General features: G+C 42.4%; 2 protein-coding genes across 3 annotated transcripts in view; one reads left to right on the forward strand and one right to left on the reverse strand.

The window, feature by feature from the left end:
* Nucleotides 1-17747, reverse strand: part of EDAR (ectodysplasin A receptor) — a 234985-nt gene that overhangs the window by 217191 nt on the left and 47 nt on the right. The gene's annotated exons all lie outside the window — the stretch shown is intronic.
* SH3RF3 (SH3 domain containing ring finger 3) overlaps nucleotides 1-17747 on the forward strand; it is a 218231-nt gene that overhangs the window by 111160 nt on the left and 89324 nt on the right. The window lies entirely within an intron of this gene.

Raw genomic sequence — 17747 nt, forward strand, 5'->3', positions numbered from 1 at the left:
GCTGTGTGCAAGATTTATGATGGATTTAATGAAGTTAGTTCTGGCATGACTTCCCCACTGAGGAAATATATGAGCAGACTGATTCACACATTTTCAAAGAACATTATCGGAACTGAAGCTGAGTTTGATTTAAAGAAAGGCTAGATTTGGGGCGGTGGAAGAGAGAGAGAGAAAGAGAGAGAGAGAGAGAGAGAGAGAGAGAGAGAGAGAACAACTAAGAGCCAGACATAAGCTAGGAAGTGGAATTCTTGATTTTTTTGCCAAATGTTCGTGCATCTGGCTCCTGAAAAAAAAACCCCTAAATAAAAGTAAATGCTATATTTTTACAATCTCTACGTATCTGATCATACATCTCTGTGTACATACATTCTGAGAGCCTTTGATGTACACAGAGGGATTGGAAAATCTGTCAATTTTTATTTCACTCAGTTTCTCATTTTTTCAGTCTTCCGTTCTTTGCATCTCCATGCCAGTTTTCAATTTTTTTAAAAAGTCCTCATGAAAATTCATAAACATGTTACTGCATGTTTCTCTTGATGTTCGCAGCTTTTGCAAGTAAACCCCCCCCCCCCCAATGCATTTTTGTATTTTCACGTCTTTTCTGTAGACTTTCACCTAATACACATACAATTGTGCATGTTATTTGGCTGTAGACTTGCATTGTGAAATTCAGGGAAGTACAAATTTTGAATGATCGTTGTGTTTTGGTTTGCATGTTGTTTTGGGAAGTGCAACTTAGGTTTGCGTTTAAATCACAGATACCACCAGACCTCTCCCTTATCCCTATAACACAAGTGCATCTTATTCCCCTAACACAACACCCAATATCTCATACTGTATTTATTTTAGCATTAGGATACTGAACATTGGAGCATATCAACCAATTGCAAATTTGTTTACCTTGGCCAGGAACTATTTTTGTAGGCGATTGGTTTCAACTTATAGAAACAGAAGTTGAACCTAGAATGGGATCTAGTATTAAGATTAAGACACCTTGGCCTGTTTATTTCATATTGTGGGCACCAGAACCCCATCACTCCTTTCTTGGGGGATGTGATTAATGCAGAAGTGGCTAAACTAGGTGGAGAAGAGCTGCATAATAATAATAATAATAATAATAATAATAATAGTAATAATAATAATAGTAGTAATAATAATAATAATAATAATAATAATAAATTATTATTTATACCCCGCCCATCTAGCTTTCCAGCAGGTGGCTTGCAGTTGTTTAACAGAGTGTGAAGGTAGTGGAAAGGTTGGCTTGGAGCAGATTTGGAGCAGACACACCAATGTAGCCAACCCATTGCTCCTACTGGTGTGTTTACACTCCTTGCCTCCTCCACAGCCTGGTAAGCAACAACAAAACTATAGCAGTGGCTTTGCCCCATCCAGCAAGCCACTTCTGGATTAATGAACACTGTTTTACCTTTGTGTAAACTGTTCTTGTTGGTTTTTGTTTTTTTTTACCGGGTAAACCTAGGGTCCCTTGGAGGTTTCTCAACACAAAAATCAGTAATGGCAGACAAGCTATCCTGAACAGCTACTTACTTACTACTACAGTGGTACCTCGGGTTACAGACGCTTTAGGTTACAGAAGCTTCAGGTTACAGACTCCGCTAACCCAGAAATAGTACCTCAGATTAAGAACTTTGCTTCAGGATGACAACAGAAATCGTGCAGCGGTGGTGGGAGGCCCTATTAGCTAAAGTTAAGAACAGTTTCAGGTTAAGAACGGACCTCCAGAACGAACTAAGTTCTTAACCCGAGGTACCACTGTATTGATCTTCCCTTTCAACATGCAGCTACAGTGAAGAGTTGATTAGGGAGTGTTCTGGAGGCGTGTTTTGTTTGTACCCTAAAACATGCCCAGAATAATCTTCAGTACATGGGAGTTTGTGACGGATGCTCAGGGATTCCTAGACAGAATAAGTTTTCCCCTTCTTTTATGAATCATCCCCATGAAACATCCCGAAGCAATTTAACAAGACAAACATCAACAATAACAACATATCAATGCAATTTCTAGGCCAAGCTTGAAAAGCGCTATACATTTATCTCTTTTACTACTCATCAAAGATTGTCTGGTTTTAAGTTGGAGGTGTATGAATTTTCAAAGGCTTTGACATCCTGTTGTAATTGATTACCAACAACCCTACAAGCAGTCTTAGTTCACTACCCTATGCAAAGGCCAGGCAATACACAACAGAGTAAAGTTCTTACAAATTTTAACCTAAGACAAAGAACATTGTCAGCAACTGATGCCATTTACCTGGATAAGCAAGAACTTTGCAGTTGTTTATTTTTAAAATCTTTTCTCAATTGCTCAAATACTTTAAAAAGGGGGGGGGGACACCCCACCAAAAACAAGAGTAGTGCAGTGAGTGTACTTAACATGGTTTTTCCTTCTTAATCCTTAGCAACAATTCAATATAGAAGGCCACTGTTTTTAACCTCATCTTGGCCATCTGTGGAAGCCCTGCTCCATGTTCTCTCTCCAGTGCAAATGCATGGATTAGCACTATTACTTTCATCACCATCATAATAATTTATTATTTATACCCCGCCCATCTGGCTGGGCTTTCCCAGCCACTCTGGGCAGCTTCCAACAAAATATTAAAATACAGTAATGCATCATACATTAAAAGCTTCCCTAAACAGGGCTGCCTTCAGATGTCTTCTAAAAGTCTCGTAGTTGTTGTTCTCTTTGACATCTGGTGGGAGGGCGTTTCACAGGGCGGGTGTTACTCCTGAGAAAGCCCTCTGCCTGGTTCCCTGTAACTTGGCTTCTCGCAGTGAGGGAACCGCCATAAGGCTCTCGGCGCTGGACCTCAGTGTCCGGGTCGGGGGTGGAGACGCTTCTTTTGAAATCATAGGAGCAAACTCCTAGGGGTCATGGGGGCTTCGGCCCCTACAGTAAAATATTTGAGGGGGCCAGGCCCTCACAAAGTTGGTGGCATTCCCTTTTAAATGGTGTGTGTGCACAGTGTTGTGTGATTGATTATGCAGGGCAGGACTTAACCTGGGCCCCCACAATATTTTATTCAAGTTGGCACCCCTGCTTGAGATATTTACTGGGGACAATTGTGTGTGCACAGATAGAATTGCACTAGTTTTGTTAACCTCGCTTAACTTGGAATTTAGCATGGACCAATAATACTGTGTTTGGTTTTCGCTGGGAGCTTGTAAGTGCCACGGTAACTCTATGAAAACAAATGCGTCTGTACTTTAAGTTAATGTTTTCAAATTTATCTGCTGGAAACAGGCCACCTAAGAGTATTTGAAAGTAGCTTGCTTACTTTTCTTTCTTACTAACGCAACATAAAAGAAACCAAGTTGATCCTTTTACATATTTTGAATATTGTAGGGACACATGCGTGAACACTTTGAATTAGCATGATGCACAACAGGATATGGACTTTCCTTCTAGCACATAGCACATTCTCTGGCCCAAATATGTGCCTGTTAGTGAGATCCCCTGGAGTGTGAAGCGCCAGGTTCATTATCTCTTGTTATATAACCCAGGAACTTACTCCAGATACCCAGTAATAAATGGCTGTTGCATTAAATTTATACTCAATGCTGCTGTCGTCAAAAAGGGCACAATCACAGTAGATACCACATACCAGCTGAATTATGGCAAGTGAACTGTTAGAAAATCATTGCTATTATAGAAAGTTGATTGCACTCAGTAATATGAAACTAAGCTTTTGGTGAGAATAAGCATGAAAATAAAAAGGGGATTTTTAAGGTGTTTTTTTTTAAAAAAAAATAGAGTTTACGCTATGCTATTGTGGTTGCTTTGTAATGGGGGTCTTTCATTTTTATTGATTTTCTTCCCTCTGAGAGAAGAGAACTGCTGCTTTTGATCTTTGTGGTCAATTTATAAGCCTTTATTTCCATCTTGCTCATTTTCTTTGAAATTGCACGTCAGTCCAGGAGATTTGTGAGTTTTCCTCGCCATATTTGGGTTCCCTTTGTGGAAAATAGGGGACTGCACACATAACGGTGTGTGGTGTGTTTTGCTTATGACATGGTTTTTCTGCTGCTTTCTCCTCCTCCATGAAACAGAATGTCACACAGCTCTCCTCAAACCCAGTATTCTGAAAGAGGAGAGACCACCGGAATTTGCAATCTTTGTGAAAAATCTGCTCATTTGCATATTTAGTGGCTGAGGAGAAATGGTTGGGAAGCCGCAGTTAGCAGAGAAATTATTTGCCCCAAGACACAATCAGTGTAGGCTTCACAGTCAAGTGAACACAGAATGAGTGCTTTTGCTTCTGTTCAGCTTTGGCTTCTAGCATCCAAGTTAGCCCGTACCAGACTATAGATTTCAGGCCAGGCATGGGATGGAAGGAGCTGTCAGTTTTGATTCTCTTGCTTCTGCACATTTCTGAAGCAATTTGTAAATTTATTTGTTTTTTAAATCTGCATTTTAGTGTCATTTTTCTCCTAATAAACAAATTTTTGTATGTGGTTTTGACCACATACTGGGCTGCATCAATAGGAGTATAGCATCTAGATCAAGGGAAGTAATAGTGCCACTGTATTCTGCTCTGGTCAGACCTCACCTGGAGTACTGTGTCCAGTTCTGGGCACCACAGTTCAAGGAGGACACTGACAAACTGGAACGTGTCCAGAGGAGGGCAACCAAAATGGTCAAAGGCCTGGAAACGATGCCTTATGAGGAACGGCTAAGGGAGCTGGGCATGTTTAGCCTGGAGAAGAGGAGGTTAAGGGGTGATATGATAGCCATGTTCAAATATATAAAAGGATGTCACATAGAGGAGGGAGAAAGGTTGTTTTCTGCTGCTCCAGAGAAGCAGACACGGAGCAATGGATCCAAACTACAAGAAAGAAGATTCCACCTAAACATTAGGAAGAACTTCCTGACAGTAAGAGCTGTTCGACAGTGGAATTTGCTGCCAAGGAGTGTGGTGGAGTCTCCTTCTTTGGAGGTATTTAAGCAGAGGCTTGACAACCATATGTCAGGAGTGCTCTGATGGTGTTTCCTGCTTGGCAGGGGGTTGGACTCGATGGCCCTTGTGGTCTCTTCCAACTCTATGATTCTATGACCACACAGACTAATGCAAACTATTTATTCCAATAGAAAGCATTTTAATATGTTATTTTTGCCAATATATTCATTTTTACGCACGGTGTTAACTGCTGTATACATTTTTGCAAGCACTGGTTGTGCGTAAAACTCCACTGTAAAATTCATATAAGTGTGAGTTTTAAACGATGGCTATGCTTTGGTTCTCATATTGTTTTTGAAAGTGAGAATTTGATAAATTTGGCTCTGTATGTGAACTGAATTGCATTTCTCCACGGTCGGTAAAGGTACCCCTGCCCGTACGGGCCAGTCTTGACAGACTCTAAGGTTGTGCGCCCATCTCACTCATAGAGGCCGAGGGCCAGCGCTGTCCGAAGACACTTCCGGGTCACGTGGCCAGCGTGGCATCGCTGCTCTGGCGAGCCAGAGCCGCACACAGAAACGCCGTTTACCTTCCCGCTAGTAAGGGGTCCCTATTTATCTACTTGCACCCGAGAGTGCTTTCAAACTGCTAGGTTGACAGGCGCTGGGACCGAACAGCGGGAGCGCACCCCGCCGCGGGGATTCGAACCGCCGACCTATCGATCGGCACGCCCTAGGCGCTGAGGCTTTAACCCACAGCGCCACCCGCGTCCCCGATCTGCAGTCCTGGCCAAAACCCGGATACGTGTACCACAGTCTTGCAGGGCTGCCCTGTGTGAGCAAAAGCCAGCATCCACATTTGGGTCTAAGGCAATGCGTCTGAAATGTTTGAAAGCTAACACTGTATTTGAAGGCATGCTTCACTCTTGTGTCCCAAAAGACATTGCCTGAGGATAGTTAGTTTTATGCAGTGGGTGTGATTGGAACATTTGATTACACCAGCTTGCCCTCCAGATGTTTTGGACTACAATTCCTATCAACCCCAGCCAGGACATGATGTTGCAGAAGGCTTGATTACACCAAGGCAGACAGAGCAGAATTATCTGCCCTAGAAGGAGGCTGCTTGGAAGGAGCCTCACAGGAGTCTTTAATTATCTCATTCATTCCTCACACACCCCTAGTGATTCTCTCAAGTCACGCTAATGTGCTGACAAACAGTTTGGGAATGACTGCTCCACAAGAATGATAGTTTCTTAGCTGAAAATTGTGGCTGTGCTTTTTAAGAGCACCTCCGTTTTCTGAGCGAAGAAGAGGTGAGATGCTGGGAAGTGTGCAAGATCTGAGGCAGAATAACAACTATCTGAAAACAACAACAACTTTATTATTTGCACCCTGCTGCCCATCTGTCTGGGTTGCCGCAGCCACTCTGGGTGGCTTCCAACATATATAAAAACATAATAAAACATCAAATATTAAAAACATCCCTAAACAGGGCTGCCTTCAGATGTCTTCTAAAAGTCAGATAGTTGTTTATTTCCTTGACATCTGGTGGGAGGGCGTTCCACAGGGCAGGCGCCACCAACAAGAAGGTCCTCTGCCTGGTTCCCTGTAACCTTACTTCTCACAGTGAGGGAACCACCAGAAGGCCCTCAGAGCTGGACCTCAGTGTCCGGGCAGAACGATGGAGGTGGAGACGCTCCTTCAAGTATACAGGGCCAAAGCCATTTAGGGTTTTGAAGGTCAGCACTAACACTTTGAATTGTTCTCAGAAACAAACTGGGAGCCAATGTTGATCTTTTAGGACTGGTGTTATATTGTCCTCGTGGCTGCTCTCAGTCACCAATCTGGCAGTCACATTCTGGATGAATTGCAGTTTCCAAGTCACCTCCAAAGGTAGCCCCATAGAGAGTGCTTTTTTAAATGGCACCCAGTAAAAGTAAAGCTTCCCCTTAAGGGTGCAGTTGGGATAAGTCCAACTCCTAAAACCAACTGCTCTTTTGTCAGGATGACAACGAGAGAGGAGATAGAAGAAGTAAACTTCCTTCTTCCTATTACCTCCACCCCCCAACTGTAAGTAAGTAGAAGGATGAGGTGGGTGCTTTGGAGACTGATGAGAGGGAGACCAGGGCCTCTTATTTTGCACAGATATTGATCTGATCTGGAAAAGTGTTTGGTGACGATATTCTAGAAAGCTTGTATTTTCTTGGACATACACTTTCAACGACCCGACAGGTGCGGCATTTCCTGCTAAAGCAAAATGTTCCATGCCATTCTGTGTTGCTTGCTTTTACTTTCCTAAAATAAATGTGCAATTAAGCTGGTTTATTGTCAACATAATTAGCATGCGTAAAGATATAAATGTTTCCTTTCCTTTAAGCTATCTTTGAGATTGTCCTAGTGTAACCTCCAAAACTGCTGATTACTACAAAGAGAAGTAACTTTTAATGTACAAAGTGGATGTTTGTTAATAGGTCATGTTATAATTCATTATTATGTTGAATAGAACTGAATCTATAGCTAACAGAAAAAGAGCTGTTAGCATGATAGCATGACCCCAGCCCCAATCCAGCTTCTGTTAAATGTCTGTTCCCAGCAAAATGAATATCCCCCTGCTATAGCCTTTTCATGTAGCAAATCTTCAAAAATAACTTCGTTTGATCTCTTTTTAAGCAGCATTGTTCCATTTCCTCTGGACATCATTAAACTCAATTGTTTTCTGAGCGGTCCACACGAACATTCCTTTGTAGTCAGCACATCTCAGGTTTAATTGAAATGAATTCTGAATCTTTGCAAACTCTCTGGCTGTGATCCAGACAAGGAAACAGCAAGCTCCACAAATGCAGTGGGGCTTCTTAATCTCTTCCTACCCCATTTATTCCCTTGGCAGCAGCTTCTGGCACTATTTGATAAGCTGTGTTTGAGACTTGGAGAGCAGGTATTAAATGTGACTTGTGATGAATGGCGCTGCTTGGTGGAATGGGGGAGGGGGTGGAGATTAAAATGCCCTGCTGCGTTTCCACAAGCCACTGCCGATGCCCAAAAAAACTATCATCTTTGCAGCCTCTGGTGCCTTGTTTTTCTGTGGTTTATATTTGCGTGCTGTGGTGTCTAACCTAGTAATGTCTTACAATATTAATCCAGCTTGTATGCTACAGTTGCTTTGATTATAACTAGAATGATAGCAATGCATTGTTTCGTGTACTGTGTACAAGTTTGGGGACTGGGTTACCTAATAGCAGTGCTTTTTTTTCCTAGATAAAAAGATAATGGAACACACTTCCCTTAGAAGACCCACCCCAGAGCCCAAAGAAGATCTCTTTGGGCTGGGGGGGGGGGTCTCCTCACCAGCTAGAGGCTTGTTGAGGCTGCTCAGCTGAGGCAAGGGGAGCCTTCCTCACCTCAGCTGAGCAGCTTAATGAGCCATAGCAGTGTTAAGACTTGCTCAGCTGAAGCATGGCTTTCCGCGTGCATCAGCTGTTGGCTAGGAGGCTGAAGAGCCTCAACGGCTGTACCTCTAGCTTGCGAGGAGACCCTCTCTGGAGCCCATAGAGGATGTACCTTTTAGGCTCTGAGGAGGGTCTCCTCATGAGCCAAAGGAGTACCAGGTCTTTGCTGAGGCTGCTCTGGCCTCTCCCTCCACTTCCAGGGCCCCCCTGAGAGGTTCCGGAACATTGTTCCGGCAGGTTCCGACTGGGAAAAAAGCCCTGCCTTATAGCTTGTTCTGAGTTTGTTCATAATCTGTGGTACGTCAATATTTTTGGACACGTTCATAATGTTGTGGACAATCGCCGGCTCCCTCAGCCTGAAGCGAGATGAGCACCGCATCCCATAGTCGCCTTTGACTGCACTTAACTGTCCAGGGGTCCTTTACCTTTTTACCTTTACTACTCTTGAGTATGGCTAGGGGAGAAATTTGTTTCTGTTTCAATATGAAACTAACTAATTCACAGTTTCGAAAACAATACATGAAACAAAAGAGCTATCCTTGGGAGAAAGTGTTCATAAATTAGTGTATAAATTAGTGGAAACAACATATTTTAGAGGAAATTGCTTACCCATCCACACATTTGCACTAAAAATGCTGATCATTTTTTGTGTGCATTGAAAATTGCAAAAATCAACTGAATGAGAAATATGGAGAACTGAACTTAACAATGGAAAAAGGAGAAATTCAAATTGACAGATTCATCCATTCCTGCTCTTGAGCTATTGCCAAACCATAATACCCAATGTTAAGTTCCACCATGCACTTGTGATGGCCATTAACCTTAAGTGACTTCCTATGTTAAACAAATTCATGGATAATAAGTTTATCAATGGTTATTAGACATGATAACTAAATGGAATGTCTTATTCATGGATAATAAGTTTATCAATGGTTATTAGACACAATAACTAAATGGAATGTCTTATTCAGAGCCTGTTTGCCATGGAATACCAGTTTCCAAGGAGCAACAGCAAGAGAGGACTATTGCCTTCAAACTCCCTTCTGATGGGCTTCCTGGAGGTATCTGATTGGCCGCTGTGGGAAATAGAATGCTAGAATAGATGGATAGTTGGCCTTATTATAGCCAAAGTCCTCTTAGTGGGACTTACAAGTTCCAAAGCCATGAAGCTACATTTTCCTATAATGTGAGGGTTTCCCCCCACTGCTTTATATGCACCTTAAATGCTGTCTTTCAGTTTTCTTTTATTGTGTGTCAAAGCAAGATAGTGAAACTGGAAAGAAAAAACTAGTGTGATGTGGTGATTACATTCTCTTTTTTGCCCTCCCTTTATGATTCAGCACCTTAGCAACACAAATCTCTGTAGTGCATGGAGCCAAGTTTCATAAATCTGTCAGCTGATGCCACATCAAACTAGGTATCTTTTCAGGCCCAGAGCTGTCTTCGCTTCCATTCCTGGCACACTAGGAACTCTGATAATTAGGTGTTTCACAGCTTACTTCACATATTCTGATTGAGCAGGATGAGACTCAGAAGAGATGCCTAAAGCATTAAGTAGTTTGGTGTATTTGTTACAGTTTAATACCTCAAGGACTGCCTCTCCCCATATGAACTGACCCACACCCTGCAATCGTCCTCTTAGGCCCTTCTTTGTGTGCCCCCCTCCAAGAGAGATCCAGAGGGTGGCAACACAAGAACAGGCCTTTTCTGTGGTGGCTCCCCACTTGAGGAATTCTCTCTCCAAGGAGGCTCGCCTAGCGCCTTTATTTAATATATTTAGATGCCAGGCAAAATATTCCTCTTCTTCCAGGCCTTTGGGTAATTAGCCTACAGTCTTTTAAACTGTGGGGGTATTGACAAGCTTGAATGTGTTCAGAGGAGAGCGACCAAGATGATAAAGGGTCTGGAAACCATGTCTTATGAGGAATGAGTTGGGTATGTTTAGCCTAGTAAAGAGGAGACTGTGAGGAGATATGATAGCCATCTTCAGATATCTAAAGAGCTGTCACATGGATGATAGAGCAAGCTTGTTTTCTCCTGCTCTGGAGGCTAGAACCCAAAACAAGGGAATCAAGTTATGAGAAAGGTGATTCCAACTAAACATCAAGAAGAACTTTTGGATGGTAAGAGTTGTCCAACAGCAGAACAGACTCCCTTGGGAGATGGTGAGCTCTTCTTCCTTGGCGGTTTTCAAGCAGAGGTTTGATGGCCATCTGTCATATATGATCTAGTTGAGATTCCTGCATTGCAGGGGGCTGTGCTGGATGAACCCCAAAGTCCCTTCCAATGCTATGATTCTTTGGTTCTATAAAAGGCACCAGTCATGATCAGAAACCAGTTGAATTGGAGCCTTGATGAAGTCTTGATGAGTTACAAGGGTATATGAATACTAATCCAAGAGTATAACAAAGCAAAAGATTGCTAGCCATTTTTACTCTGAATTATAGCCTTCTGAGACAGAAGTCACCTTCAGTTTTTTCCTTAAAATTGTTAAAACTGTTCACAGTGGGGTGGCAGACACCATCTCATGATAAAGAATTGGCATATGAGGTGTTTATATTATTGCTCTTGCAGATAGGTGGCGTGATAACACTGTAATTTGCAGCAAAGGCCCCTGGACTATGTTAGCTGGAATTAAGCTGATGAGTTTAAGGTGTAGCTTTGAGCCACAAATTATAGATAATCAACTTTTATCTATCGTAAAGTGATGCTGCCGAGTGACATGAAAGGCTCGTTTGCATTCTGAGCGTATGCATCTCCCTGGTGCCTTTTTCCCAGCCGGTACTCTTAAGTACTGTTGCTTTATACGATCAGAAAATATAATGATGGTGGGGTTTATTCTCACTGAAGTAACAAGAAAGCAGAATAGATGTTAATGGGAGCCTTTATCTGCAAAGAGCTCTCATCTTTTAAAGAAGAAGACAATTTCAAATGTGAGAGTGCTTGACTTTTTCAGTATTCAGAGCTTGTTGAAGGCACAGGTCAATGTTGTAGCAAGCTGTCTCCTCGACCTACTCAACACTTATCAAAGGCTGAGCTGATTAAAGACCCTCTGGCAGCAGGCAGACTACCGTGGGTGTATGAGAATGTGCCAATCTGTACTGTCAGCAGGATTTAGACTTTCAAGAGGCTCTTAATCGTCTTTATGAAGAGTGTGTGCCAATGAATTGCGTTTAATGAGTCGCTACATGCAATGGATCTGGGTGAAAGGATAAAAACTCCTAAGCGCTGGAAATGCCACTTCAGGGAGGGTGAAGGGCCCAATCCAGGCACATCCAGAACATAAAAGTGATATGCCGCTTGTAGGGAAATATTGTTGATCCTGTAATTTAAACATCATTAAAGTCCATTGGACTTGGCCCTTATATATTTAGCATTTGAATTGCTATGACTAGAAACATTTTAATAATAAAAAAGAGCATGATGTGCTGAATTTCTAATGCCCTTTTCTTTCTAAATTTTGACAAATAATGCAAGAAATGTTTTAGCTGCACCTTTAAAGCAAGGAGCATCTTTAAACTCAAATCAGGTTTAATCAGAATCAAGTCCCGCTTTGTACAATAAGCATGCTGATCTGTCAACATCTACTCATCATAGTTACTAAATGGGAAATCTTCCGCTCAGAACTGTAAGGTAAAGGTAAAGGTACCCCTGCCCGTACGGGCCAGTCGTGTCCGACTCTAGGGTTGTGCGCTCATTTCACTTAAGAGGCCGGGAGCCAGCGCTGTCCGAAGACACTTCCGGGTCACGTGGCCAGCGTGACAAAGCTGCTCTGGCGAGCCAGCACCAGCGCAGCACACGGAAACGCTATTTACCTTCCCGCTATAAAGCGGTACCTATTTATCTACTTGCACTTAGAAGTGCTTTCGAACTGCTAGGTGGGCAGGAGCTGGGACCGAAAGACGGGAGCTCACCCCGCCGCGGGGATTCGAACCGCCGACCATACGATCGGCTCAGAACTGTAGGTAGGTACTATTTGATGGAAGGAGGGAGTGGGAAGATAAGGCTAACCAGCTGGTTGGTGGAGAGTGGAGACCAGCAAGAGAGCAGGGTTAGTGAAGGACCAGCCTGGTCAAGAGGTCCAGGCTACAGATTTCTGCCTGAGGTTGGGTGCATTCCTTGTGCAAGTAGCAGAAGCCATGGCAGGATGGTTAGTAAGGAAATAAACAAAGTCACATTGTGGGACAGGTGGCTCTCAGGCACAGAAAGGCCTTGGGTGAGATATAAACTGTTCCCTTCGTGCTGAAGTAAGGCACATTTTCCTGCTTCTTCTGCTTTCTTCACTGAGAATGGACAACAGCAGGAGGAGATTACCAACTCCTTGCCCTGGTGGTGAGCTTTTAGACATCTGGCCTGCCCCCACTGTAAACAGACTGCTAGGCTTGATAGGACTTTCTCCGATCAAGCGAAGGAATCCTTGTGTTCCACACCATTACATTTTCTGTGATGTGAGTGAATAAAGTATTGTCTCGTTGACCGAGCCAAGAATCCTTTTACTGGCGAGCCAGAATTGCATTAGAAGACATTAATGGTTAGTCCTGTAAAAAGAGAGGTGTTGCTCCCCCCTTCCCCATTCTGAATTTGAGTAGACTATTCCTTTGACTGCTAAGTTCAACCCAGTTGTAAATATTAACTCAGTGGCACAGGAATTCATACCCTTAGTGGAGCTTTGTAACAAAACCCCGAAGTAAATAAAAAATTTGGCTCTACAATAGAAACCAGCCTCTTCACTGAGGCTATCAGACATTCTGGCAGCTTTAGCTAGTGCTCTTTTTTGCTAATCTGATCTCAAGGAAACCATTAATACTGCTTTATAGAATGCCCAGAGGGTACTTTAGGAAGGTGCCTCATGAATTTCTGGGCAAGAAGACAATGGTGCATATGAGTGCGAAGCTGGATTTGTTTCATGATCATGAGCTGTGAAGGTAATAAAAAAGTCACCTCCTGGGAACCATAATAATTTATTTCGAAGCACAAGATAAAACACTCCAATAAAATCACAAGAACCCCACAGTGTGCCAAATAACAGAATTCGAACACTTGGCTTATCAGCCTGACTGACTGAACTCTATAACGCTTCATATTTTGCCCTACAGTCTATTATTTTATAATGCTGAATGACAGGTGATTGTGGGGAAGTGCAAATACCCTGATCCTTTTTCTGCTTCCACTCTGGAAGTTTTGTATTTAGATGGGGCATGGTGAATAGAGCACTACTGGTGCGATATATCCTGTGACATCATGGCAGTAAATATGATGTCAGAGTAGACAATTGTCCTTGGCAACCGCACTGTTGAGTGCTGCCACCTGGCTGAAGAAGAGGTATGGAAATGATTATATGGAATCAGGACTCACAATACAGTGGTACCTCGGGTTAAGTACTTAATTCGTTCCGAAGGTCCGTTCTTAACCTGAAACTGTTCTTAACCTGAAGCACCACTTTAGCCAATGGGGCCTCCCGCTGCTGCCGCGCCGCCGGAGCACGATTTCTGTTCTCATCCTGAAGCAAAGTTCTTAACCTGAAGCACTATTTCCGGGTTAGCGGAGTCTGTAACCTGAAGCATATGTAACCTGAAGCGTATGTAACCCGAGGCACCACTGTACTTGATTTTTATAATACCTGGGATGCCTTTGGATTATGGTGGGTGCCATTATATTGGGTATAGCCTTTGCATTTGATATATAACAGAAACTTGTTCAAATGGCACAGCGTCCGCGGTGTACTACTTACTGAGATGGTAAACTTGTATCTTGACTAATAAATTCAGGCTGTAGATGACACTCATGTGACTGAATGTCATCACATAGTAAAATTCCCTTGACACAGAAGACTAGATGTAAAGGAGAAGGACCACTGGGCTGATTCAGCAGGGCTTTTTCTATGCTGATAGATCTTAGAACTGGAAGAGACCCAAGGGTCATGTGGTCCAATGCATCCATGACAAATGGCCATCCAACCTCTACTTAAAAACCTCCAAGGAAGGAGAGTCCACAACCTCCCAAGGGAGACTCATGTGGGAGAGCCAGTGTGGTCTAGTGGTTAAGAGCGGTGGACTTGTAATCTGGTGAACTGGGTTCGCGCCTCCGCTCCTCCACATGCAGCTGCTGAGTGACCTTGGGCTAGTCACACTTCTCTGAAGTCTCTCAGCCTTACTCACCTCACAGAGTGTTTCTTATGGGGCAGGAAAGGAAAGGACAGGAAAATGTTAGCTGCTTTGAGACTCCTTAGGGTAGCGGGATATCAAATCCAAACTCCTCCTCCTCCTCCTCCTCTTCTTCTTCTTCTTTAATTGTGGGTTGCTTTATTTTAAAAAAACAATTTAATAAGAGTTTGGACACAAGCAAGGAGTCACAATCAGTAAGTTCTAGATATATTTATTTGTTCAAGTCTTTACCTTTTGTCGCTGTTCAGACATGAATATATCATGCTTAGCATAACACAAACTTTCTTGACAATTGTCAATTGAACATTATCAGATGAGCAGAACAATCAGTTCACTTTTGGCCTTGAATGTTAATTGACCATCCAATAACCTTTACATAAAGCTCCGACCCTGAAAATTACAGTTATATATACCTAAATTACACATCCATTCCTCTTTCTAAAGAAGATTAACTTCAACCATCTCTGACCCTTGATTATGTAGGACAAGGAGAAGCACATAGTTAAACAATGCCATTCTTAATAGCATGTAGCACATAATGCTCTGTCAGTGATCCATCATCACCTCCGCTTTCTGAAAGCATAACTAGGGGCTGATTCAGGAAGTAGTAGAAATAAAGGTGCTATGCACATTCATAGCACATGTACAAAAGCAAAAGACTGGTGCTAAAGGGAGGAAATCCAGTTCTTACTCAGATTCCATAACAACGTGCAAAACATTTTGCTGTTACATAAGTAGTTTTGATAACAAAGCGAAAACTTACGGGCCATTTTTGGAATTAAAAAAGAGCTTCCCAAGATATTCTGTTTTGTTTTGCCCTACAGCATAATATGATGCATAAAATCCCAAGTCTGTAATATTGCCATGATATAGTCTAGGGAGGGAAAACACTGTCAAAAACAAATCGGGGGAGGGGGGAAGTTTTCATTTTATTTAGCTGTGCTGCTAATGCTCACCAGATGAAATTGAAATGAACCCCCAAAAGTGCAACATTTGTAGATCTGGGTGGAATACTGCCATTTGAGGAATTATTAATGAGAGATTTTATGTGTGTTGAAGGAATTAATACTCCACTTTGAGAGCAAAACACACAGCAACTCTAAACATTTTGCTACTTGAGCACCTCCATAACAGAGTTTAATTCTGTTGTTTGTTGCAGTTTTATGGAGCCCTAAGGGTACTTGTGTTGGTACTGCAGAATATCTGTTTGCACACATATGGCGGGGTGGACCTGTAGTACTTTCACATATCTGCAATATCAGCCAAACCCGAAGCAGCTTTGAGCGGATTTGATGCCTTCTGCAATCACTTCTCCCTTGGTAAACATTCAGAATCCACCTAATCAAGCTGGAGCTTTTTCATCCAAACGTGCAGGAAAGCTGCTTCTCTTCACTATAGGGTGTTTCAGAGAACATTAAAATAAAATAAAAGCAGCTCTGTTTTTAGCAAGATGATGCAGTCCTACACAGCATGCGGTCCACGAAGACAAGTGCCGCACACCAGCTATTTGTTACGAGCCAGGTTGTTGACAACACCACCCCACCCCAATTTTTGCATCTTTGTGCATTACAAGTTGTATGGATAAAGGTGGTCCTCATCAATTCTGCCGCCATTTTCCTCTGAACTAATACCAGAATCGTTGCAGCACAGTTCCTCCGTTTAATAAACAAGTTAACTTCTTTGATAGCAGTCTTTATCCATCCCATTCTTTTCTTGGAACTGTTAGCGTAAAAAAACAATAATAGTACTGGGTTAAGAGTGTCAGCTATCTCCCAGTGGGGAACACAGAGCCAGGCTCCAGCTATATCACTGCACAAATATGCAGTTGTTCCGTAGATAATACTCAACCGTTTCTGAAAAACCAAAAAGCTCATTTCACTCCAAATGTCCACAGCATTTATATCACATATTAAACAGATGGAAGATGGGCGGTTGAAGATGGAAGACAGCAATTCTCTGCCTTGAGTCAGTCTAGAGCAGTGTTTCTCAAACTTGGGTATCCAGCTGTTTCTGGACTACAACTCCCATCATCCCTAGCTAGCAGGACCAGCGGTCAGGGATGATGGGAATTGTAGTCCAAAAACAGCTGGAGACCCAAGTTTGGGAAACTCTGGTCTAGAACATGGTGATTTCTTCATCCATTAAGGGCATGTGAGAAATCAGCCATAAGTGGAAGTGTCATATGCCTTTCGTATTTTTTGAGCTGTATGAATTATAATTCTTGACACTAGTTCTTTAGGGTATCTCAAAGTTATTTCTCTAGCCATCACACCTAGGAATTGTATTTTTCTTCTGTTGTAGCTGTAATGGATATTTTCAGTTTATAACAGCTTGTGGACTCCAACAAAGTAGTTTGGTGGGGTGGGGGACAGGGAGAGTTATATTTATCCTATGTGCCCACTCCTCTGTTTAACCAGATGTCTTGTATTACATATTTTCTATGGGAAGAGATCCTTGTAAATTCATGGTTAGAAAAGTAGCCAAAACTGAAGGAGAAAGGAAGCGCGTGTTTTTAAATAACATGCATATAACATTTGAGAACATTTGAGCCTGAAAAATGCAACATTGACTCAGGAGCAGCCTTGAATGTATAAATGCCAATAGGTATGTTGAAAGGATGTTAAGTTGCACAAAGTTTTAAGATGCTTTGACAGGAACCAAAATTAAAATTCCATGAAAGAACATGTGCATTGTGTTACACAAACAACAATGTTCTGTGACGCTTTAATAAGGTTGCAATTCTACACACACGTGCATTGCACTAATCCCCTCATTTTACTCAATGGGACTTGCTTCTGAACAGACATGCAAGGAATTGTGATGTAAGAATGTTACTGTGAAATCGACTTCTGTATGCCAGTGCAAGTTTGGCAAGTTCAGGAAGTGATCACCCCAGTTGGCAGATAGGTAAATGGGTACAGAGTGTGTTTGGGTGGGGGCGGGGGCTATACGGTGATGTAAAAAGGATGAAGAAAACTTGGCATTGAACATTTCCCATGTTAGATATTGTAGACACTGGAGCACCAAAGTGACTCTCATGTAAATGTGCTCTGACAGTTCATAGGATCTGACCTAGCATTTCCAGTATTTATTTAGATCCCTTTTTAACTGAAACCCCCAGAATCCTACTGGTCAAACCACAGGCTTCCCATGTTTCTCTTAACAGAGCTGAACCAAAGCAAGTTCTGGCAACATCTATACCAAATCACTACACCGCAT

This window comes from Podarcis tiliguerta, assembly GCF_965153285.1.
Source record: "Podarcis tiliguerta genome assembly, chromosome: 4".
Classification (NCBI taxonomy): Eukaryota; Metazoa; Chordata; class Lepidosauria; order Squamata; family Lacertidae; genus Podarcis; species Podarcis tiliguerta.